Genomic DNA, 25,811 nt, shown 5'->3' with positions numbered 1-25,811 from the left:
TAAAGATTCATACAGTCAAAGTTCTTTACTATGTGCACTTCAGCTCCACAGCAAGAGTGGCATAGAACACCTAAACACAGGAGAGCATTCATGCAAGATATCTAACTCCTTGATATAGTAATGCATACACTTCAAAATGATTACACTATCATTACACCTAGGGCTTTCTGCAACTACAAGGTGGTGGTCCTGGTCAGCATGGTCCCCAGGATCAACATCTAGAAAGCAGCCACCACCTCCTGTGTGTCTTCTCTTTTGCGTTTTTTCTTCTTCATTTTACCTAATCAACTCTGCTGTTGTTGCTATTAGCAAAAGTGGTAAAAGCAAAAATGTAATCGTTGAACATAGCACTCTGGCAATCAAGATGTTTTTTTAAACCATCAATCTTCTGAGGGTGAAGAAAGCACTGTTCAAAATTAAGAACTCTGATTAACAAACAGGGTTGTCACAAATTTTCCTGGCATGAGGACCTCCACAAGTTTTCTGATCAGGTCATCATAGGAGGTCAGGTCTAGGTTTGTTTCAAAGTTAACATAAGAAAATTCTGGTTTTGGAGTGATGTGAATAGTCCAGTATGTTCCATCTGATTTCATTCCATTCATTGAGCAGCCACAAGGACTGAATAGTGTGGCATCAATGACAGGACCTGGTATCAGGCCACGAATTCCACTCTCATGAGTGACATCCTCTGCAATAACACCATCTTTCATGTAGAACTGGTCCATAACTGCTGGGTCAAGCTCACTCATCAGAATTTCCAGGGTTAGATCTAGTTGACTTGGCTCTCTGGGAGATCCAAAGTATGCAAGTACCAACAGTCAGAATCCATACATCCCATACAATATGCTGCTCCACTTGGGAAAATTGCATTAAGAAACTCGATTTCTTTCTGGAAATTCCGGTGTGGGTGCCCTTGGTGAGAAGGCTTCATGAAATACTTACGAGAATAAAAGAAGCTTTGAATTGAGCCAAACCCACTGTAACCCCTAGCAGGCTTCATCAGGGGAACCAGTGCTTTCAGTAAGAGGGTGGTACCACGTGTCTTCAAAATGAAACGTCTCTTGGAGACACACAGGCTACTCTCACTGAGTACACAAGCTTCCTGCTTGTCAGTCTTTGTCACACTTAGGACTGAGCACTGCACATCCTTCAAAAGGACACCCCACTCAGATCTTGGGATGGTACTCAGATCTCTGGCTTTCATCGGAGTGCTGTCTGGAAAACCAGACCTCTAGAAGTTTCTCTGTCCCTTCAAAAAACGCGCGGCTTCTATCACTCTGTGACTAGTGAAGAACCACCAACCCCAAAAAATCAACTACATTAAATCTCTTCTCCCGCTGCTCCTGCCACCGCTGCGGATGGTTCCAGCTGTGCTACTAAAGTTCAGGCTCCATTTATGCTATAATTTTACATTAACATTTTTAAAAGGACAACACAAATTTTCCCAGCTATTTTCGTGAGCGAACATTGAATATGAGTCTGTTGGAAATAGAAGCAGATACAGTTCTGTCTCTTGTAGTCTGTCACTTTCCTGTTAGAGCTGAAGAAGTGCTAGTCCGCCAAACTCTATAAGCTGTGGACTGTGTTCTTATGGCGTGAAAGGAGCATTCTTAAAATCTACTTTGTAATAATGCATATTTTAAAATAACTAGAAGAGATGGTATTTTTTATTTCCTATTCCAGAACATGACATGTGTCTGAGGTGATTGATATAGTAATTATCCTTATTTGATTTTTGTGCAGTGACGTGTATGCTATGCAGTTATTATATATCAATAACATTTTACTTTAAAATTCTGAATAAAATAAAAGGAAGTGTAAAATCAGCCCCTGATAGGGGGCACAATGTCAAAATGTTTTAAAAATGTAAAGTGAAATTTTCTTAGAATAAGTTCCAGAGGATTAATAGAAAGCCCTTCAAATGAAAGAGGTCAGAACTAGGTAAGAGGAGAGAGAGAGAGAGAGAGAGAGAGAGAGAGAGAGAGAGAGAGAGAGAGAGAGAGAGAGAGAGAGAGAGAGAGAGAGAGGAGGGAGGAGGGAGGGTGGGAGAAAAGGAGAGAGGGGGGATAAAAAGAGAGATTCATATTTGTGGAATATTATCACAATTTCTTCCCCTGTTAATGTCCTAGATATTTTTGGTGACAAAATTGGATTATGATCTGTCTGGAAACTGTTGAGCCAATGTTCTGGGAAACTTACAAGTACTTCTAATTAATATCAAAAGTCAGGATAAAAGCAAATAATTTTTATGGTTGCCTCAATGATTCTTTTTTATTAATTTATTTTATAAAATATTGTTATAGCTCACAAAATTTGTTACATAATAATATATAATGAATCCACATTTTTTTCTCTTTTTCTTTTTTTTCTAAGAAGGACTGAAGCTTTCACATTTTGGCCTTCCATCCTTTTGAGCTTCAGATGGTCTGAGACTTGTTTCTTGGGTATTCAGAGTTTTCTAGAGCTAATATCCAATTATCAGTGACTGCATATTATGTCTGTTCTTTTATGACTGGCTTACCTCACTCAGGATGATATTCTCTAGATGCATCCATTTTCTTATGACTTTCATAAAGTCATTGTTTTTGATAGCTGAGTAGTACTCCATTCTGTAAATATACCACAATTTCTGTATCCTCTGTTGAAGGACATCTGGGTTCTTTCCAGCTTCTGGTTATTATAAATAAGGCTTCTAAGAACATGGTGGAGCAACTGTTCTTATTATATGTCAGAGCATCTTTTGGGTATATGTCCAGGAGTGGTATAGCTGGGTCCTCAGGTAGTACTATGGCCAATTTTCTGAGGAATCAATCGCCAGACTGATTTCCAGAGTGGTTGTACCAGCTTACAACTCCACCAACAGTGGAGAAGTGTTCCTCTTTCTCTACATTCTCGCCAGCATCTGCTGTCATCTGAGTTTTTTATCTTAGTCATTCTGACTGGTGTGAGGTGGAATCTCAGGGCTGTTTTGATTTGTATTTCCCTGATGACTAGGGATATGTGAATGGTTGATAAGTATTTGTTTAGTGTGTTGCTAAGAGCAGTATGTTGTCACAGAGGACCTAGACTCCTTAGGTATGGCTCTTGTTTACATTCCCAATGTAATTGCACTACATTTTAATTATCTGTTTCCTTTCGTACCTCTCTACTGGGCCTAATTTTGAAACTGAGAAATATCATATCTCCCTTGGTGTACATTGTTTCTATAGTGCCAAACACAGCCCCTTCCCCTTCTGCTTGGGTCCCTACACACAACTTTACATGTGACTTCTTAGTACACATTCGTAGAATGCAATATGTACCATGATACTAAGAAGCTTGGCAAATAGGGAGTGACATCTAAGCCGTCACTTTCACACATAAAGATGCTGCTGTCTGAACTTTCATAAACCCTCATATGGAAGCCTACCACTACTTTCCTAGTCTTGTTCCCTAAAATAAAATAGAAACCCCTCTTAACTCCACACTCCAAATCTGACTTTAGACTGCCTTGAAAACTTGGCCTCTCTATGTCAGGAGTGCCTCTACATCACCAACAATTTCCTACAAAATGAGATGGATTAGAGTACCCGGGCCCCTCAGCATAGCTTTCCCTATCCAAATACTTAGGCTACTTTGTTCTCTTTGCCTGGCCTAAGCAGTCTCACCTACTGAGGAGATAAAAGCTACTCATCACAAAACTAAAGATTTCAGAGAAAATATTGTCTGGAACACCTCACCTTGCCTTCATCCTTTTTTCTTTCTTTCTTTTTCTCTTTTAAAACAGAATCTCTGCCTGATTACATGCCTGCCCCACCCCCAACCCAAGCCCAGAGTCAAGTGGAATGAATGCAGAGAAGTTGTCCTGTTTTCTGCACAGTGAAAGAATGTGAAATTAGATACGTGTTTACAATGAAAGCAAAGTTAAAATAGCTCATCTCACACTACACTGCCAAATGAAGGATAACAGAGACATAAACATTGTCCTTAGAAAGATTCTTTTAGAGGAAAAGTATGAATCGTGTCATTTACTGAAACACTGTTTGAACAGATGGTGTGACTAACAGCTAACATGTAAGCCATCTTGGGAGTTTATGGAAAAGTAAACAAGAGGAGCTAACAAGAAATCGCTGTATTTCCCCAAAGCTTCTTTCATTCATTTCACCAGGAAAATTGGAAAGTGTGTGTTTTACAGGACTGCATTTCCCTGGGGGAAGTTCAATGTGAGCTGGGCTGAGGGTCTCTTTACAGCAAGCTGATGGAGATGCCAGACTGAGCCTTAAAATAGCCACCCAAGGAATGAGATGGTTCTTAGAAGCTGGTTCCCTCTATACAGATCATCCTTGTCACTTTTCCAGAACTGTGCAATGTCCTGAAAGTCTACCTATGCCTGGGAAAGAGAAAAAAGAAATTTAGGCTCAGAACCCAAATATGTTCTTGACACTCCATGGGGCAATTTTTGTACAGTGATTTCTCTACAGCAGTCAAATGTACCTAAGAGTCATTTTCTCAGTTCAGCCAAGGTTGGAGAAAGAGTAAATGATTCCAACAATGCACAGGTACTTCTCCCATGTAGATGCCGTTGAAACCTAGACATCCCTAGGGGCTGTAGGAAACCTCCAGTTTCAAGAACAGGTTGAGTTATTCAAAGGAGACCTATGGGACCTTCCATCAAACAACCCAGAGTATTGTCAAGTTGCTCTTTACAAACTGGTGGTAAGGCCCTAATCCTGAAGACAACAGCTACACAGCACATTGAACATGGACAGGCTGAGCTGGTCCCTAACCAAAACATTGTATTTTTATAATTTTTTTATATTTTTAAATTGGATATTATCTGTATTTATATTTCAGATAATGTCCTCTTCCATCAATCCCATCACCCCTTCTGTCTCTTTGTCTCCATGAAGGTGCTTCCTCTCCCAACCACTGTCTTGTACCTCAGCACCTTGGCATTCCCCCACACTGGGAAAATGAGCCGTTGATGGCGCAAAGTCCTCTCCTCCCATTGATACCAGACAATGCCATCCTCTGCTGCACATGCACCTGGAGCCATGGGTCTTTCCATAACAATTCATTGGTTGGCATTTTAGTCCCTGGGAGCTGTGGTGGGTTTGGTTAGTTGATAATTTTGTTCTTCCAGTGAGGTTGCAGAACCTTTCAACTTCTTCAATCCTTTCTCTAGCTCCTTCATTGGGGTCCTCGTATTCAGTCTGATGGTTAGCTGCAAGCATCCTCCTCTGTATCAGTATGGTTCTGGCAGAGCCTCTGAAGAGGCATCCATATCTGATTCCTGCCAGTAAGCACTACTTGGCATCAGCAATAGTACTTGGATTTAGTGGCTGCTTGTGAGACGGATACCAGGTGAGGCAGTCTCTGGATGATCTTTTCTCCAATCCCTGCTCCTCTATTTGCCCCTTTATTTCCTCCCATAAGTGTTTTATTCTCCCTTCTAAGAAGGACTGAGGCATCCACCCTCTGGCCTTCCTTCTCTTTGAGCTTCATAAGTCCTGTGATTTCTTCATTGTTTTTTATTTCTGTTTTTAATTCCTTCACCTGTTTGTTTGTGCTTTCATTTAGCTCCTTAAGTATTTTTTTTTGTGTGTGTTTTTTGTGTTTCCTCTTTAAGGGCTTCAACTTGTTTGCATGTGTTCTCCTGGTTTTCCTGTACTTCTTTAAGTGTGTTATGTATGTGCTTCTCAAGGATCTTTGTCATTATCATGAAGTATAATTTTAAGTCTAAATCTTGTTTTTTTTTTTTTTTTTTTTTTTTTTTTTTTTTTTTTTTTTTTGGTGAGTTGGGATATCCACTACTTGCTGTGGTGAAAGAACTGGGTTCCGATGTTTTCAGGTTTTCTTGGTTTCTGTTTCTTAGATTCTTGCACTTGCCTCCTGCCATCTTGTTGTCGGTGATGCTAGGTGATCTTGTTGTTTCTGACTGGAGCTCCCTCCTGTGGGTCTGTGGGCCCATGGTCTCTGGAGGTAGCTTTCTTCTGGGTGTTCTGCTCTGTTAGTAGGCTGTGAGCTCTGATAGCAGTGCCCAGTCCTCATGCAGCTGGGCTGACTCTGTCCTTGCGTCGGAAGTGTCTGTTCCCAGGCAGCACCACTACCTGCGCCCTGATGAAACTGGCAGAAAAAAAAAATCTGATTTGATCTCAGTTGTAGGAGACATGACAACTAGTATAACTGAAGAGGGATGATTTTCATATGTCATAGGATCGATAAGCAAACACGAGAAGGTTAAAACAGATTGCTCTCCAACTGCATGCACTCACACTCCTAGACAACCATTCTGGTGTCACTTTTTTTCACTGACAAAGAGGAGGTAGTAGAGTTGCAGACACTACATTTATGTTTGAGTCCTCAGGATATAGGAAGGGGGAAGTAAGAGGTGCCCATTTGCTGTGCTTTTTGTCATTCTAGCAAATTGTTGTATTTCTAACACATTCACCCATCAGCAACAGTAGGAGAATAGGCTACGAAATGTACTGTGAAGCCATGCCATAATTTCTGAGACTATCACAGTGTGTACTTACACATTTCTTTTTTTAACTTTATTTTAAAATAACAAAGATAAATGTACAGATTTTAAGCATTTTTGCATAAAAATATACAAACACATTTTTATAAGGTTGTAATTAAGTATTTGTGGGTACCTATACAAATACATATGTATATATGTAACAATAATATAGGAAAAAGAGGTTATTAATTTGAGGAGATAGGAGAGAAACTGGGAGGGGCTGTAGGGAAAAAAAAGGGGGATGTACTTACACATTTCTAGATGTCAATTATTCAGTTACTTCCCAATGCAATCAACAGGTGTTATAAGCATGGTGTTTATGAGGTTTGGTGTCAGTAGAACATGTCCCAGTGTTCTACAAGAACATTTATGCAAGCAGGAAAGCACTCTAAGGTAATACAGTACAATATAGTACAATATGTACATAAATGCAGTAATGTTGCAGTAAATGTTTTAAAAGCACCATCCTGTTCCTGTGTTCCTGCTCCATGTGCCCCTCCATGAGCAGAGACAGAGAGCTATGATCCCTGAGCTGCCCCAGCATGGCACCTTGCCATACTGCTCCTTGGCATTAGTTCAGGCCCCAGTAGGTCATATAAAACTTACATTAATTAATCTCAGTGGTGGCCTCTCCCCTCTGGCATTTCTCTCCTGGAAAAAAGGCCCGCCATGAACTCTACCCACACTCCAACCAGCCCGATGAATTCAAAACCCCAGAAACTTACAATTTAACAATGGCTTCATCTCAGATTTTCTCAGTAAATTTTATACTCCACAAAACGTCTACACCATAAACTCAGAGCTAAATAATATGATATAACTTGCCCACCTAGATAAGACAAATCATCCTATACAAATCCATCTCTTGTAAAATGTTCATTACAACCTGTAATGCAGAGACACACAGCTGGCCATCGTCCTCTTCCTCCATCTTGCCTCTCTCCTTGTTTCTCCTTCTTTCTCTTTCTATAAAACGTTGTCTCTGCACATCTCTTCTTCTTGTCCAGCGACAGGCCTCACTTTATCCTGGATCTGCCTTCCTGCATAATGACATCATCTTTATACTAATTCTTATCACCATTTATAATTATTTCTGTACTTGTTTATATTGCTATAGTTCTGTACAAGTGACAATGTACTAGATTTGCTTACAACAACATTATAGACAAAAGAATAATGTATGGCACTGTTATGTTATAGTGACCACAGTGTCACTATGTGATGGAAATTTTTTAGTTTCATTTCAATTTTACAGGACCATAGCTTAATACCTGATCACAAATGTATCTCACTTATGCATTTAGTTACTGAACAAATGTATTTTAAAAAGAGGCCAGAAACTATACTGTTTTAGACTCATATGCTAACATTTGCATAAAATTCAGTGATGATGTAGAAACAATAATGGGGTTGATAACAAGAAAAATTTGCCACAGTATATAATCTAAGTAGAGCTAGTTGGCATAAGCAAGAGACATAAGGAAAGACTTTCTAGTTAGTTTGGCAGGAAGTCATTATCATTTCCAATATAAATAACTTTATATGTATTTATTATATTTTTTTCTCTATGTGTATGCTTGTATTTCTGTAGGTGCATACATGCTACTTTTTTTTGTATATACTGAGTATTGTGTGTGTGTGTGTGTGTGTGTGTGTGTGTGTGCATGTGTGTATGTAAATCACAGGACAGTTTTCAGGAGGAAGTCTTCACCTAGTGTTCAAATTTTTGGGCTTGAATTGACATACTCAGTAATTTGCGCACTGAACAATCTTTTGGCTGCAGAATATAATATTAATATTTTAAATGATTATTATGTATGTATGTGCACACGTGTGCATACCTAGATGTCAGAAAATACCATGCAGGAGTTGGTTCTTTCTTACTAGCCTTTGGGTGGTAAAATAGAGCCCAGGTTATCAACAGTGCCTTTACCTGCTGAGCCATCTTGCCATCCTATAATGTGATAGTTTAAGAAGGTTTGTCTATAGCAAGCCTTTCAGACTGATATAAATTTCATGGAATTGTCTCATGAGAATTTAACAAAGAGTAAAGTAAATTGTAAGCACAAGTGAAATCCAGACTAAAACAAAGTTTAAAAAGTGTCCTGCTTTTAGAGAAATTTCTAATCTAGTGCTTGGACTAAGTTATTTTTTTCTTTTTTCTTCCTTTCTTATTTCTTTCCTTCCTTCCTCTCTTCTGCCCTCCCTTCTCCCTACTCACACTACCTCCCTTCTTCCCTTCTCCCCAACCCTACTTTTGAGACATGATCTCATTCTGGAGGACAGGCTCGTCTAGAAATCAGTATGTAGCCCTGACTTGGGATCTTCTTTTCTTATCTTCCAAGTGCTGAGATTACAAGCGTAAGCAGCTCTCTTTCTGCCATTTTCTTTCACCATCACCATGGTGAGAATGAATGTTCTGGCAGAGCTCTCAAGAGCATCAACAATGCTGAGAAGACAGGCAAGTGTCAGGTGCTCATCAGGTCATGTTCTAAAGTCATTGTTTCTTAACTGTGATGATGAAGCATGGATACGTTGGTGAATTTGAGATCACTGATGATCACAGAGCTGGGAAGATAGTTTTGTGAACCTCACAGGAAGGTTGAACAAGTGTGGACTTTATAAGTCCTCGGTTTGATGTTCAACTCAAAGACCTAGAAAAATGTCAGAACAGCCTGTTCCCATCACGGCAGTTTGGTTTCATTGTGCTGACAACCTCTGCTGGCATCATGGACCATGATGAGGAAAGACTAAAGCATAGAGAAGGAAACATCATGGTATTTTCTTTTTAAAATGAAAACAAAACAAAACAACACAAAATAAAACAAGCATAAGCCAACTTTAGAGCACTGATTTTTCTGACTTCAATGTATTTCCTTATTTTTTAACTAGTATTCACAGTATTAGGTTCATTAGTATACTGTGAGACTAACAAGAAGACCAATACTCCTATATATTACTAATTTTCTGTGCCTTGCTCCTCAACCACTACAGATCTTCGTAACTGTTTGGCAGGGGTTCTTGAACTTAGCATGAAAATGGCAATTTGGAGTTGGCTCAATAACAATTTAAGACCATTGGTCGGTAGACTTTGGAAACTATTTTGGATTTAAAGCCTGGACAAACAATTGTAGGTTGAATCTTTTAGTGAGTTATTTCATTTCCCAGAGTTCTTTATTCTCATAATTACTTTATTTGCTTGTGGTGAAGGGAATAGGTGAAAATAATTTGTAAATTGTGAATTAATATGAAAATGCTATTTTTATTATTATAAGAAAGTGTGTAGCTCTGTCAAGAATATGGTTTCTTATATTAGACAAAAGCCATAATTTTGAGCTCAGGGGTCAATAACTTTTACAGATTGATGCTGTTAAATGGCTGGTCTACTGCATTGTTCATTCCAGGCTAATTAAAAAATAGGCAGTCCAGTCTCTGTCTTTGTAGCAAATGTCTCATTATGCTTTGGTAAGTCCCAGGGTAGATGTCATTTTGTGAACAACATCATTATAGATTAAGAAAAGAGTCATGAGTCATTGCTGTGTAAGCGATAGTGTCCAGAATGATGTCCAAGGCAGAATGTATCCTCTGTGGAAAAATTTCTTCTTTATTTTATGTGTTATAGAAAAAATTATGACGATAAACAAAATATCTGAAAGTATGTACAATTTATGTGTATAAACATTTTTATCCCTTCTCCTCATTAGTGTGTTAGTTGAACAAATTATGTTTTTATTAAAAAAAGCAACCCAAATGTTCCTCAACCAAACAATGGCTACAGAAACTGTGGTTCATTTACATAATGGAATACTATTCAGTTATTAAAAACAAGGGCATCAGAAATTTTGCAGGTAAATGAATGGAATTAGAATATATCATCCTCTTCCTTAGAAAAAAACAGGACAAAACAAAAACCCAATAAGTGTATAGCACCCTCTCAGAGTGGGGTACACCTAGACCAAAAATCATTAATAACTCAAGATCTAAGAAGATTGCCTTGTGGCAATTTTTGGTATTTAAAAAATATTATGTTTAATCTATACATACCAAGAAAACTTGGACTATTTCATTTTTATGTTTTGTTTTACATGTACTTTATTCTTATTGTAACTAGTAAGATTTTAATGCACACTATCAAACGTTTAAAAAATAAAGTACTGAAATAAGTATATTCATATAGTTTTATGCCAAAACGCTTTTTTAATGTTTCTTTATTTCATTTATTTTTTAAATTGAACAACTTTATTTAAAAAAACAAAGATAAATGAACAGATTTTAAGCATTTTTGCATAAATGTATATAGATAAAATTTTGTCAGTACTTGATATTTTTAAAGATTTGATAGTATGCATTAACATCTTACTAGTTACAAGGAACATAAAGTACATGTAAAACAAGATGTAACCAGGAAATAGTCAAAGTTTTCTTGGTGTGTAAAGATTGAGCATAAGGTTTTTTTCATTTTCTTTCCTTTTTTGGCCTTTCTTTTTTTCTTCACACAGTCTGTGAGTTGTTTCTGGGGTGTTCAGAGCTTTCTGGGGTTAGTATCCAATTATCAGTGACTGCATATTATGTCAGTTCTTTTGTGACTGGGTTACCTCACTCGGGATGATATTCTCTAGATGTATTCATTTTCTTAAGAATTTCATAAAGTCATTAATTCTGATAGCTGAGTAGTACTCCATTGTGTAAATGTACCACAATTTTTGTAACCATTCATCTACTGAAGGGCATCTGGGTCCTTTCCAGCTTCTGTCTATTATAAATAGGGTGGCTATGAACATTGTGGTGCATGTGTCTTTGTTGTATGTTGGAGCTTCTCTGGGGTATATGCTCAGAAGTGGAATAACAGGGTCTTCAGGTAGTGCTAAGTCCAATTTTCTGATGACTGGCCAGACTGATTTCCAGAGTGGTTGTACCAGTTTACAACCCCACCAATAGTGGAGCAGTGTTCCTCTTTCTCCACATCCTCACCAACATCTGCTGTCATCTGAATTTTTGATCTTAGTCATTCTGTTTGGTGTGAGGTGGAATCTCAGGGTTGTTTTGATTTGCATTTCCTTGATGGCTAATGATGTCAGGCACTTCCTTAGAAGCTTCTCAGCTATTCGATATTCCTCAATGGAGAACTCTTTGTTTATCTCTGTACTCCATTTTTTAATACGGTTGTTTGATTCTCTGGTGTCTAACTTCTTGAGTTCTTTGTATATCTTGGATATTAGGCCTCTATCAGATGTGGGGTTGGTAAAGATCTTTTCCCAATCTGTTGGTAGCTGTTTTGTTTTCTTGACAGTGTCCTTAGTCTTACAGAAACTTTTCAATCTCATTATGTACCATTTGTGGATCTTTGACCTTAGAGCAGGAGCCATTGGTGTTCTGTTTAGGAAATTTTCCCCTGTGCTTATGTGTTTTAAGGTTTTCCCTACTTTCTCTTCTAATAATTTCAGTGAACCTGGTTTAATGTGGAGATCTTTGATCCACTGGCTTTGTACAAGGATATAAGAAAGGGTCTATCTTCATTCTTCGGCATGCTGAGTGACAGTTTGACCAACACCATTTGTTGAAGAAGCTGTCCTTTTTTCCATTGAATGTTTACAGCTCCTTTGTCTAAAATCAAGTGACCATATATGTGAGGGCTCATTTCTGAATCTTCTATTCTATTCCATTGATCCACGTGCCTATCTCTGTACCAGTACCATGCAGTTTTCAGCACAATTGCCTTGTAATATAGCTTGAGGTCAGGGATAGTGATTCCCGAAGATGTTTTCTTGTTGTTGAGGATGGGTTTCACTATTCTAGGTCTTTTGTTATTCCAGATGAAAGTGCACATTGCTCTTTCCCACTCTATGAAGATTTTGGTTGGCATTTTGATGGGGATTGCATTGAATCTGTAGATTGCTTTTGATAAGATGGCCATTTTTACAATGTAGACCCTTCCAATCCATGAGCATGGGAGATCTTTCCATTTACTGAGATCTTTCTTGATTTCCTTCTTTAGAGATTTGAAGTTCTTGTTATACAGGTCCTTGACTGGCTTAGTTAGAGTCACACCAAGGTATTTCATATTGTTTGTGACTATTGTGAATGGTATCTTTCCCCTAATTTCTTTCTCTGCATGTTTGTCCTTTGAGTAGAGGAAGGCTACTGATTTGTTTGAGTAAATTTTATATACAGCCACTTTGCTGAACTTGTTTATCAGCTTTAGAATTTCTCTGGTGGAATTTTTGGGGTAACTTACATACACTATCATGTCATCTGAAAACAGTGATGTTTTTACTTCTTCCTTTCCAATTTGTATCCTGTTGGTTTCCTTTTGCTGTCTAATTGCTCTGGCCAGGATTTGCAGTGCTATGTTCAATAGGAAGGGGAAGAGTGGGCAGCCTTGTCTAGTCTCTTATTTTAGTGCGATTGCTTCAAGTTTCTCACCTTTAAGTGTGATGTTGGCTATTGGCTTGCTGTATATTGCTTTTATTATGTTTAGATATGGGCCTTGGATTCCTGTTCTTTCCAAGACTTTCAACATGAAGGGGTGTTGAATTTTGTCAAATGCTTTCTCAGTATCTAGTGAGATGACCTTGTGGTTTTTATCTTTCAGTTTGTTTATATGGTGAATTATATTGGTGGATTTCCATATATAAAACCATCCCTACATCTCAGGGATGAAGCCTACTTGCTCATGGTGAATGATCACTTTGATGTGTTCTTGGATTCGGTTTGCAAGGATTTCGTTGAGTATTTTTGCATCAATATTCATAATTGAGATTGGTCTGAAGTTCCCTTACCTTGTAGGGTTTTTGTATGGTTTAGGAACGAGGGTTATTTTAGCCTCAAAAAATGAGCTCATATTCAATCTTACTCTCTTTCATGGAATAGTTTGGAGAGTATTGGTATTAGGTCATCAATAAATATCTGTTAGAATTATGCACTGAACCCATCTGGTCCTTGGCTTCTGTTTTGGTTGGGAGGCTTTTGATGACTGCTTCTATTTCTTTAGGTGTTATGGGATTATTCAAATGGTTTACCTGGTACTGGTTTAACTTTAGTATCTGGTATCTGTCTAGGAATTCATCCATTTCCTCCAGATTTGCCAGATTTGTTGAGTATTGGCTTTTGTAGTAGGATCTGATGATTTCTTGAGTTTCCTCAATTTCAGTTATTATGTCTCCACTTTCCTTTCTGATTTTGTTAATTTTAATACCCTCTCTTTGCCCTCTAGTTAGTCTGGCTAAGGGTTCATCAATCTTGTTAATTTTCTCAAAGTACCAGCTCTTGGCTTTGTTGATTCTTTGAATGGTTCTTTTTGTTTCTATTTCGTCAATTTCTGCCCTGAGTTTGATTATTTCATGCCATCTACTCCTCTTGGTGTATCTGCTTCCTTTTGTTCTAGAGATTTCAACTGTCCTATCAAGTTGCTAGCATATGGTCTCTCCAGTTTCTTTTTGGAAGCACTCAGAGCTATGAGTTTTCCTATCAGTACTGCTTTCATTGCATTCCATCAACTTGGGTATGTTGTGTTTTCATTTTCATTGAATTCTAGAAAACCCTTAATTTCTTTCTTTCTTTCTTCTTTGACCATGCTATCGTTTAATGGAGCATTGTTTATTTTCCATGTGTATATGGCCTTTTTGTTGTCTTTGTTGTTATTAAAGACCAGCCTTAGACCATGGTGATCTGAAAGGATGCATGGGAGTATTTCAATCTTCTTATTTCTATTGAGGCTTGTTTTGTGACTGAGTATATGGTCACTTTTGGAGAAGGTAACATATGGTTCTGAGAAGAAGGTGTAATCTTTTGTTTTAGGATGATATGTTCTACAGATATGTATTAATTCCAACTGATTCATAACCTCTGCTAGTTTCACTGTGTCTTTGTTCAGTTTCTGTTTTCATAATCTCTCCATTGATGAGAGTTGGGTGTTAAGGTCTCCTACTATTATTGGGTGTGGTGCAATGCATTTTTTGAGCTTTAGTTTTTTTTTTTTTTTTTTTTTATGAACATGGGTGCTCTTGTATTTGGAGCATATATGTTAAGGACTGAGAGTTCCTCTTGTCAAAATTTCCCTGTAATAAGTAAAAAGTGTCCTTCCTTATCTTTTTTGATATCTTTTGTTCAAAAATCTAGTTCATTCAATATTAGAATGGCCACTCCAACTTGCTTCTTGGGGCTGTTTGTTTGGAATGTTTTTTTGTTTTTGTTTTTTCTAATCTTTTACTCTGAGATAGTGTCTGTCCTTGTCTCTGAGATGAGTTTCCTGTATGCAACAAAATGTTGGATTCTGTTTATGTATCCAGTCTGATAGCCTATATCTTTTCATTGGGTAATTGAGTCCATTTATCTTAGCAGATATTAAGGAGTAGTGGTTGCTGTTTCCTGCTATTTTTGCTTTTAGAGGTAGAATTTTGCTTATGTGTCTTTCTTCTTTTGGTTTTCTTGCTTAGGTATTTTCTTGTTTTTAGTAGGATGTAGTTTCCTTCCTTGTATTGGGTTTTCCACCTATAATTCTATAATTCGTTGTAGTACTCATTTGAGGTTAGATATTGTGTAACTTTCGTTTTGTCTTGGAATATCTTGGTCTCTCCGTCTATGGTGATTATGAGTTTTGCTGGGTATAGCAGCTTGGGCTTATACTTTTGTTCTCTTAGGATCTGCATGAGGTATGTCAAGGACCTTCTAGCTTTCATAGTCTCTGTTGAGAAGTCAGGTGTGATTCTGATTGGTCTGCCTTTATATGTTACATTACCTTATTCCCTTACTCCTTTTAGTATTCTTTCTTTGCTTTGGGCATTTGGAGTTTTGACTATTATGTGTCTGGAGGAATTTCTTTTCTGGTCCACTCTATTTGGAGTTCTGTATGATTCATTTACGCTCATGGTCATCTCATTCTTAATGGTAGGAACATTTTTTTCTATGATTTTGTTGAAGATATTTACTGTGCCTCTTAATTGATATTCTTCGCCCTCTTCTATGTCTATTATCCTTAGGTTTCGTCTTCTCATTGTGTCCTGGATCTCCTGGACATTTTGGGTTAGGAGTTTTTTGGCTTTTGCATCTTCTCTGACTGTTTTGTCTACGTTTTCAATGTTGCATTAGGCCTCTGAGATTCTCTCTTCCATCTCTTGTAGTCTGTTAGAGGTGCTTGCATCTGTGATTCCTGATTTCTTTTTTTAGCTTTTCTACCTCCAGGGTTGTCTCTTTTAGTATTTTCTTTGTTGTTTCCATTTCCAGTTTAAATTCCTTCCTCAATTCCTTCATCTCTTTGGTTCTCTTTTCCTCTACTTCTTTGATTTCTTTGAGTATTTTTGTGTTTCCTCTTTAAAAACTTCTTTTTATTTATGCTTTTTCTCCCATTGTTGTTTAAGTATCTCTATCATCATCTTGAAGTTTGATTTCAGGTCTGAGTCTTCTTTATCTGGAGTGTTTGGCTTTCCTCTGTGTGCTGTGATGGGAGAGCTGGGTTCTGATGTTGCCAGGTTGTCTTGGTTTCCTTTGGGAAAGTTCTTTCCTTTTCCTCTTTCCATCTTGTTGTCAGTGATTGGTTCCCATCTCTCCTGTGTACCTGGCTTTGTCTCTGGATCTTTGCTGTTCCCAGTGGCACATGGCCTGGGCATTTGTTCTTCACGAAAGGTCCCTCTGGGTCGATACTGAGTCCCTATGGACTGCTCCCCTGAACCAATGGGGGGAGGTTCATGCTTTCCAACTGCTGGGCCCAGATGTCTCTTTGTCCTGGCTACTCACAGCATGGTCTCACCAGACCTTTGTCCCTGGATCTCAGCTGTTCCTAGTCCAGATGGTCTGAGTGCCTGTTCTTCACACACAGGCCCGCTGGGTGGAGACTGAGTCCACAATGCTTTTAAAAGTCTGTACATGTATCTCTGTTTTTTCAAATAAAGTTGTAAAAAAAGAGAATATATCATCCCAAGTGAGCAGACCCAGACCCAAAAGGACATTTATGGTATGTACTCAGTGATAAGTGGACTTGACTACATCTGGAATCAACTATTATCCAGAAATAAGGGACATACCAGTGATCTGGATCTTCACATGCATGGGCTGGCACCAACTTTTGATCCAGATCTTGAGGCATAGTGTTCATAAAAATCTAAGGCCCAGGCAAGGTAATATACACCTTTAATCTCAGTTGACAGTCAAGCAGATCTGTGAGTTCAAGTCAGCCTGGGACAGAGCAATCTAGGTGTGGTGGCACACACCTTTAATCTGGGCCACACCTTCTTCTGGAGACCTACATCAGTATGATGGAAGAAGGAAGGCTCTCTCTTCTCTCACTGCTTGCACTTACTTGTCAGCACATCCGTTGGAATCTACTTCCAAATTCAGCTTATACAGAAAACCAGCTCAGACGCCTAGCCTGTGATACTGTGCAACTACAAGACTCTTGAACTCCCCACTCACAGCTTCCCATCATTGGGTCAGTTGAACTGCAGACTAAACTGTTCCAATACTTTTTTTTTTTAAATATATAAAGACATTGCCTAAGTTGTTTAACTCTAGAAATCCATGACTAATACAGAAGTTGGTAACTGAGGTGGTTCTAGATAAACAGAAGTATAAAAGAAAAATATAAGGAGGAATCTTTTATGTGTCCGGAATAGGTTTCAAAATTTGTTAGCACATTCTGATTCATGAGTACATTCAACTACTGAAACTTTTTCAGATGCTATCTCCTTGGAGCTTGGAGAATACTGAGGGGCCCATGGTGGAAATTATATTCCAAACTTAATGAAGTGAATACCTTTGATTATCTTGATCAATTAGTTGCAACTTGCAATGAATTAGGTGACCTTGTATAGGAGCTTACTACAGTTTTGGGGAAAATATGAAAAATGATTTTGCTGGTTTGGTGCTTTTATAATCTCTGGATAAATTGATAAAAGAAAGGAATGAGCTCTGTGATAAAACTGATCAGCTCCAGCCACAAAGTACAGGAAATTCATGATACACTTCCTAGACTCATAGAAGTTAAACAAGAAGGAAGGAAGCTCAAGTGAGGATGCTTGAATCTCGCTTAGAAGGGGGAAGAAAACAGTCATAGGAAGTAGAGGGAGGGAAGAAACTAGGTTGGAAAGGCAATGAGGGGTATTGGGGGCTTAGGATAAGGTGTGGACAACTGGAGAAGGGTCTGTCTCTAAAGTTGTAGCATGATTATAGAATCTTTTTCTCAGCAGGGATGCCCTGTCTGTCCTTAGTGGGAGATGATGTACCTAATCCTGCAGGGACTTGATGCACAGGAGAGATACCCACGTAGAGCCCCAGTCTCTCGGAGAAGCAAGGAGTAGGGGTGAGGGATGGACGAAGAACTCTACGAGGAGGGTAGGAGCAGGGGCAGAATTTGGGATGTAAATAAATACTTTAAAGATGGTTTTTTATTTTAGTTTTATTTTTTATGTGCATGTGTGCTTATCTGCTTAATGTACCAGGAGGCTAGTAGAGGGGGTTTGATTCCCTGGAATTGGAATTACAAGCAGTTATGAACTGCCAGGTATGTTCTGAAAACCAAACCTAGGTCCTTTCTAAAAGTACCAAATGCTTTTTAACTGCTGAGTCACCTCGCTAGCCTACTTTACTATATAATATTTTAATTAATTTATAGATTGTGGAATGATCAAATTTTGGTAACTGAATGTATCTCCCTGCCATCTTTAATAGCAATTATTTCTTTAAGGTGAGTATATTTACAATCCTGTGTCTATTCAGTTTGTACAGTGCACTGACACTTCAGAGTTTGATATAGTATTGTCTAGTCTCACAACTCCTAGAAATGTAGTTCATATACTACCAGTATTGGAATTACCTGATCACTTAATATAAATACAGAAACTCATCTTCCCTGGCCAGATATAGAATTCGCATATTATAAAGATTCTCATACTGCCCATGAAGTTTGTAAACCAGGAATTTACAACAATCTGCTGTTTATAAAAATAACATCCTTATTGAACCAAATCTTCACATACTAGACATCATATACATTTATCATCTATGATTTACTAATTAAAAAATATTCACAGAATTGTATAGCTACAGTCACAATCAAGTTTAGAACATTTTCATTGCTCCCTAAAGAAACCCTGTACCTATTAGCTGCCATCTCCTGAGCCTTCAGTTGCCTCAGCTCTGAACAATTACCCATCTGTTCTTTGCTTCCACGATTTGCCTACGTTAGTTATTTCATTACCTAACACAAATGAAATCAAACAATTCATAGTCTTTCATGGCTGACACCTTTCATTTAACACTATGTGTCCAAGATCTTTACATAATGCACTATAAAAATCACATCTATATACCCCTTACATTGTTAAGAAATACCATCTTTTAAGAATGAATAGCCTGCTCTTTAACATAAACTTAGTTCAGTGTTTTTTTTTTTTTTAAATTGAACAACTTTATTTTAAAAAACAGATAAATGTGCAGATTTTAAAAGCATTTTTACATAAAACTATATGAATATATTTTTGTCAGTACTTGATTTGTTTTTATAGGTTTGATAGTATGCATTAAAAACGTACTAGATACAATGAGCATAAAGTTCATATAAAATGTAACATGAAAATAGTCAAAGTTTTCTTGGTGTATAAAGATTAAAAATAATCATTTATAAATAACAAGAATTGCCACAAGGCTGCATTCTTAGCTCTTGGATTATTAATGATTTAAGGTCTAGGTGTACCACACTCTGAGAGGGTGATATACACTTATTTTATTTTTCTAAGAAGGACTGAGGTTTTCACATTTTTGCTTTCTTTTTATTTTTTATTTTTTTGATCTTCATATAGTCTGTGAGTTGTTTCTTTGGTATTGAGAGCTTTCTGAGGCTAGTATCCAATCATCAGTGACTGCATATTATCTCTGTTCTTTTGTGACTGGGTTACCTCATTCAGGATGACATTCTCTAGATGCATCCATTTTCCTAGGAATTTCATAAAGTCATTGTTTCTGATAGCTGAGTAGTACTCCATTGTGTAAATGTACCACAATTTTTGTATCATTCATCTACTGAAAGACAATTGGGTTCTTTCCAGCTTCTGGCTATTATAAATAAAGCTGCTATGAACATGTCAGAATGTCTGTCCTTATTGTATGTTGGAGGGTCTTTGGGGTATATTCCCAGAAGTGAAATAACTGGGTCTTCACGTAATACTATACCCAATTTTCTGAGGAACCACCAGACTGATCACTTGATTCTCTGGCATCTAAATTCTTGAGTTCTTTGTATATATTGGACATTAGACCTCTATTCAGATGTGGAGTTGGTAAAGATCTTTTCCCAATCTGTTGGCTGCCATTTTGTTTCCTTGACAGTGTGCTTAGCCTTACAGAAACTTTGCAGATCACCATGGGCTAAGGCTGGTCTTTAATAACAACAAAGACAACAAAAAGCCCATATACACATGAAAGCTGAACAATTCTCTACTCAATGATGCCATAGTCAAAGAAGAAAAAATAAAAGAAATTAAGGATTTTCTAGAATTTAATGAAAATGAAAGCACAACATACCCAAACCTATGGGATGCAATGAAAGCAGTACTGAGAGGAAAACTCATAGCTCTGAATGCCTCCAAAAGAAACTGGAGAGAGCATACACTAACAATTTGACAGCACATTTGAAAGCTCTAGAACAAAAAGAAGCAGATACACCCAAGATGAGAAGAAATAATCAAACTCAGAGCAGAAATTAACCAAATAGAAATAAAAAGAACCATTCAAAGAATCAACTAAAGCAAGAGCTGGTTCTTTGAGAAAATTAACATGATTGATAAACCCATGGCCAAACTAACTAGAGGGCAAAGAGAGAGCATCCAAATTAACAAAATCAGAAGTGAAAGTGGAGAAATAACAACTGAAACTGAGGAAATTCAAGAAACCATCAGATCCTCCTACAAAAGCCTATACTCAACAAAACTTGAAAATCTGGAGGAAATGGATGAATTCCTGGACAGATACCAGATACTAAAGTTAAACCAGGATCAGGCAAACCATCTAAATAATCCCATAACACCTAATGAAATAGAAGCAGTCATCAAAAGCCTCCCAACCAAAAAAAGCCCAGGTACAGATGGGTTCAGTGCAGAATTCATAGAAGATGTTTTAAGGCTGGTAAATGCAGGTAAAGTTTAAGCGATGATAAGAAAGTAATTTGAGGTATATAAATGAAGGACAATGCTTCCAATTTCTTTCTTTTGTTATCATACTCTTGTATCAGGACTGAGAAAGTTCAGAGTTCTAACACTGATCAATATGGCCTAAGCAGTCTAAGTAGAACCCAACCGTGAGCAACACTCTTGCATTAATATACCTTGTAATGCTTCACTGGTCTTCACTGATCTTCACTTGTTCTGACTTCTAACGTCATAGAGAGAAACAATCCAAAGAATTTAGCTGTGGGATCCTGGCAGCTTCTTGCTGTTTCTTTGGACTTATGCCAATTCAGCAGAGCCTAGTGGTTTATTCTAGACCAAGCCACCACTACTCATTTGTGTTTGGGGTTTTTTAATTGAATTGGATTGCTGGTACTGGTTCATGTTTGATGTTTTGGACTGGGCTTCTGATATCCTGACAACTAAGATTGATATTGCCCCAAAGATCTACTTCTAAACAGGTATACATCTCTCTTGTCTGATTAACCATCTTTTTCTCCTACCTTTGGTTGGTGGGCTAAAGGTGAGGTTGAAACATTTAAGAACCCTTATTACAGCAAGTTTTGAAAAAAATCTAAGTTTTCAAAATATTTTCTTCCCAGCCTACTTAAATTTACCTTCTGCTGTGTGTGTGTGTGTGTGTGTGTGTGTGTGTTCCAGTATCTAGGTATTTATTTCCTCAAACTCTGCTATATCCAGAACTGCTCCAAAGCAGTTACCCACAGGTGCTTCAGCCTTGCCTCACAGACTGCTTCAACTGGGCCTGCACACTCCAATCTATGACGGTCCCATGGCCCAGACAGCACTGAAAGAACCAGCTCTCCCAGAACTTGACCAGCGTCACAATATTCTTAGGATACCCAAAGATGACATATTCTAGTTAACAAGAAGCGGTCTAAAAACTCAGTATCCTCAGCCCTGCTCCACTATCACCCCTTTCAAGTTCCTCCTTTTTAATTAAATTAAAAGGGAGCAATATTAGATTATAGGTGATTCTACTGGGCTCTTCTCAGGGCCCTAGCAATGGCTTACATCATCACCTGCCTCTATCTTCAATTGTACCAGATGTGTGCTGGTGCCTGCTACCCCTACCCCCTCTGTTCTTGGTACTCTTTCCCCCTATACGTCCTCCGAGGCCCATCTCTCTGACCCTCTCTGCCCTCATGATTTACTAATTTGCCTCTACTGCTTTTCTAGCTCCTCTCTCCTCTCCCTTCCCCCAATAAACCCCTTTCATACCAGAAAATAAAATAAAATTCTCTGTTTAGATATGTATCTCATTCTTTGATTGGATTATCTGGCTTGATGATGTCTAATGTGTACATTTCCTTCCACCGTTTGTTCTTTCCTGAATTTACTCATTTTCTTCCTCTATATTTTTGTGTTTTTCTGTAGTTCTGTATGGCTTTGTTCATTTCCTTTTTAAGGACCTCTTTTCTTCATAAGGTAGTTTTAAAGTCTTTTGGTAGTGAGGTTCAGCTCTATTGGGATATTCAGGGTCTCCTGTTGTTGGTTTCTGGGCCCTAGTGGAAACATGTTCTCTAAAAAAGCTGTTATGTGTTTTTATGCTGGCACCTAGGTATGTGAGATTAGTCTGATTATAGGTCTAGGTGCTGATATCTGGCTGTGCTTGGTTTGGTGGTATTTTGTTCCTTGGTTTCCTCTGTGTGTTGCCTGGAAGAGATTTTTCTATGGACCTGATAGGTGTGGTCACTGAGGGTTCCATGCAAAATGTGTTTTTGGATATTGGGAACTGACACTTAGGAAGGAGGATAGGCTAGGGGTATGAAAGGATTCACACGTGGAAGGAAATCTGTGTTCCACCAGCATCTGCTTATTAAGTCTTATTTGAATGGGGCAAGAGAGTAAAGAGTCATCACTCCAGAAAATCTCCTATAAAACTGGAGATGAGGATACTTGGATTGGATCTGAAAGAACAGGAGGACAATCTATAGTCAGCCTACCTACTTTCCTGTCCTTTATGTTAGTGGGGAGTGCCTGCTGGAGTTGGAGGTTAGGGTAGAGTAATACATGGAGAAAGGCAGTTTAGGAGGAAAGGTCTATGGGATCTACAAGAACTGTGGACAAGGGCTGTGGGAAAGAAAGTTTGCAGAAGGTGTTTTGCTGCAGAATCTGGAATGAGGCTGGGGGATTATATTTAGAGGAGAAGAGGAAGTGGTGAATGTCTTCAGTTAGCAGCTTATCCTGCTCCTGTGGTATTTTCCTAAAGAATTCCTGCTGGTGTTGGAGAGTGGAATAAGATGATTTGGGCGAAGGAAGGTTGTAGGAAAGGATCTTTGTCATCTGCTGGGGATGGAGTCAGAGAGGAAAGGGAGAGGGCAGCAGGTGCTCTGCTACAGAGTTGGGGGCATTGATTGGATCTGGAGAAGCAGAATGGGACAGGGAGGCTGTCAAAGATCTGCAGTCAGCTTACTTGTTTGCCTGACAGGAATCCATATTTATTCTTCTTTTTAGAACTCTATGTTGAGTCCAGAAACCCATTTTTATTCTGATTTTTTAGTTTCTTATTGAGTCTGGATATTAATATTCTGTCAAATGCATAGCTGGCAAAAATTCTCTCCCATTTAGTGGGCTGTATCTTCAACTAGGATGATTGTTTCTTTAGCTGTGCAAAAGCATGTTAGACTTACAAAGTTCCACATGTCAATTCTTGGCCTTAGTTCATGAACATATGGAGTCTTATTCAGAAAGTTCTTTCCCACACCTATCACACACACACATAATCACTCACTCACACACACACACACACACACACACACACACACACACACACACACACACACAAGTACACATGCACACAAACTATGGGTTTTTCTGGAAATTTCAATGTTTCAGACTTCTTGTTCAGGTTTTTGAACCATTTGAAGTTACATTTTATACAACGTGATAAAAATGACTCTGGACATTCAGTTTTTCCAGACTATAGGATAAAGTTGTTTTTTTCCAAATTACTCTTTGAAAATCTTTGTCAAATATCTGATAAATAAAGCTATGTGTGCCTGTGTCTGGGTCTTAGATTTTGCTCCTTTTGTCTTCATGTCTGTTTTTGTTCCAGTGCCATATTGATTTTATTAGATGGCTCTGTAGTATAGCTTAAAATCTGGAACAATAATTCTTCCAACATTGTTTTTGCTCAGGATTGTATTGGCTATTGAGGATATTTTGTGACATAATACAAATTTATAGTGTTTTTCTCTCTGTCTATAAAGAATGAAATTGGAATTTTAATGAGTCTATTGAGAAGATAATGTGAGTTTTGTCATTAAGTCCAATTTTTTTTTGGTTTATCACATCTATTGACCTGTATAAAGCCAATTTGGTCATCTTATGATGAATGTCTTTATTCTGTTTGCATGAATTTCACTGAGTATTATTGAGTCTATGTTCATCAGGGATATTGGCCTATAGTTTCTTCTTGATTTTACTTTTTTGTGTCTTTACCTGGCTTGGGTATTAGAGTGATACTGGCTTCATTTGAGAGTGCCCTTCTTTTTTTACGAGTTTAATATGGATTGAATGTAGATATTTCTTTTAAAATCTGATAAAATTCTGATACTAATCTGTCTAGAAGACTTTGTGTTGCTATTTCAATCTCTTTCTGTGGTATGGATGTGTATGGGCTGTTGGGTTACTCTTAGTTTAATGAGTGGGTTGGCTGTATCTACAAGTTATTCTACTTCTTTTAGATTCTCCAGCTTAATGGAGTATAGATTTTTAAAAATATTCCATTATTATATTTCTGAATTTCAGTGATATTGGGTGTCTGTTTTCCTCTTCACTTCTGAATCTGTTAGTTTGTATCCTCTCTTCTTTTTGGTTAATTGGGCCAAGGGAATGTTATTCTGGTTTTGGTTTTTTTCCCTAAATGGACATGCTCTTAGTTTCATTCATTGTTTCTCTTTTTTATAATTCATTGAGTCTGTTCTAATTTTTATTTTGTCTTGCCATAGACTGTTTGTATTTATTTTTAACATTTAATGTATTTTTATTTATTGTTTTTTCCATTTTTCCCTTTATTTGTTTAATCCACATCTGGGAGGTTCAGGCAAATACTTCCAATGCATAATTTCTTTCTCTATGTTTGTGTTCTTAGCTGTTCTTTATCTGAAAACCCTTTGAACAAAAACAGGTGCGAATTTAGGGGAGTTTGCTGAAAATTAAAAGCTAATCAGAGTACAGGGACTTTAATCTAAAAACACTGTTAAAAGCGGAAAAAATATGAAAAGCATAGTTGTTGTCTTGAAAGAAAGATCTTGGTCCACAAACATGAAATAAAGGGACCATTGTCCGATCACAGCCAAAGCAACACAAACCCACAAAGCAGTGTAGCTGAGTTAATGCGTACGCTGGGTGAAAAGCTGACTACTTTTTTTCCTTTTTTTTAATTTTTATTTTGTTTTTTCTTGAACTTCACACAGTCTGTGACTTGTTTCTGGGGTGTTAAGAGCTTTTTGGGGTTAGTATCCCATTATCAGTGACTGCATATTAAGTTTGTTCTTTTGTGACTGAGTTATCTTACTCAGGATGATATTCTCTAGATGCATCCAATTTCTTTTTCTTTTTCTTTTTTTTTTGGAATACATGATATTTTCAATTGTATGTTACTTCAATTTATTTTCAGATTTAGATCACTCTTTTAAATGGCAGAAAAATTTTTATCTTATTTTATATTTGTATCATTCAGATTTTCACTTGCTAATACCATTTATTCTCATATTTTAATTTTTCTTTTATTTATTTACTTATTATTTATTTATTTTTAAACTTTATTTTAAAACACAAAGAAAGATAAAAAAAATTTTAAACATTTTTGCATAAATGTATACAAATACATTTTTGTCAGTGCTTGGCTTTTTTTTTTTTCTTTTCTCTAAGGTTTGATACTCTGCATTAAGGTCTTACTAGTTACAATGAGAAAAAAGTACATGTAAAACAGGATGTAACCCGAAATTAGTCAACGTTTTATTGGTGTGTAAAGATTGAGCATATTTTTTTTCTTTGTTTAGTTTTGTTTTCTTTATTTCTTGGACTTCGTACAGTCTGTGAGTTGTTTCTGGGGCAGTGCGAGCCTCTGGGGTTAGCATCTCACTATCAGTGACTGCATATTATGTCTGTTCTTTTGTGACTGGGTTATC

General features: G+C 37.5%; 2 pseudogenes across 2 annotated transcripts; one reads left to right on the top strand and one right to left on the bottom strand.

Annotated features, from left to right (window-relative positions):
• Positions 1-284: 284 nt before the first annotated feature.
• LOC308415167 (S-adenosylmethionine decarboxylase proenzyme-like) lies at positions 285-8,447 on the bottom strand (annotated as a pseudogene). Its single transcript has 2 exons — positions 8,436-8,447; positions 285-1,283 (listed from the first exon to the last, which is right to left on the bottom strand). The product of its transcript is annotated as an S-adenosylmethionine decarboxylase proenzyme-like (transcript).
• A 456-nt stretch (positions 8,448-8,903) lies between these two features.
• LOC308415166 (small ribosomal subunit protein uS8-like) lies at positions 8,904-9,294 on the top strand (annotated as a pseudogene). Its single transcript has one exon. The product of its transcript is annotated as a small ribosomal subunit protein uS8-like (transcript).
• The last annotated feature ends 16,517 nt before the right edge of the window (positions 9,295-25,811 follow it).

Source organism: Micromys minutus (genome assembly GCF_963924665.1).
Source record: "Micromys minutus genome assembly, chromosome: X".
Taxonomy (NCBI): Eukaryota; Metazoa; Chordata; class Mammalia; order Rodentia; family Muridae; genus Micromys; species Micromys minutus.
Note: the sequence above shows the minus strand (reverse complement) of the source record. Positions and strands in the feature narration are given on the sequence as shown.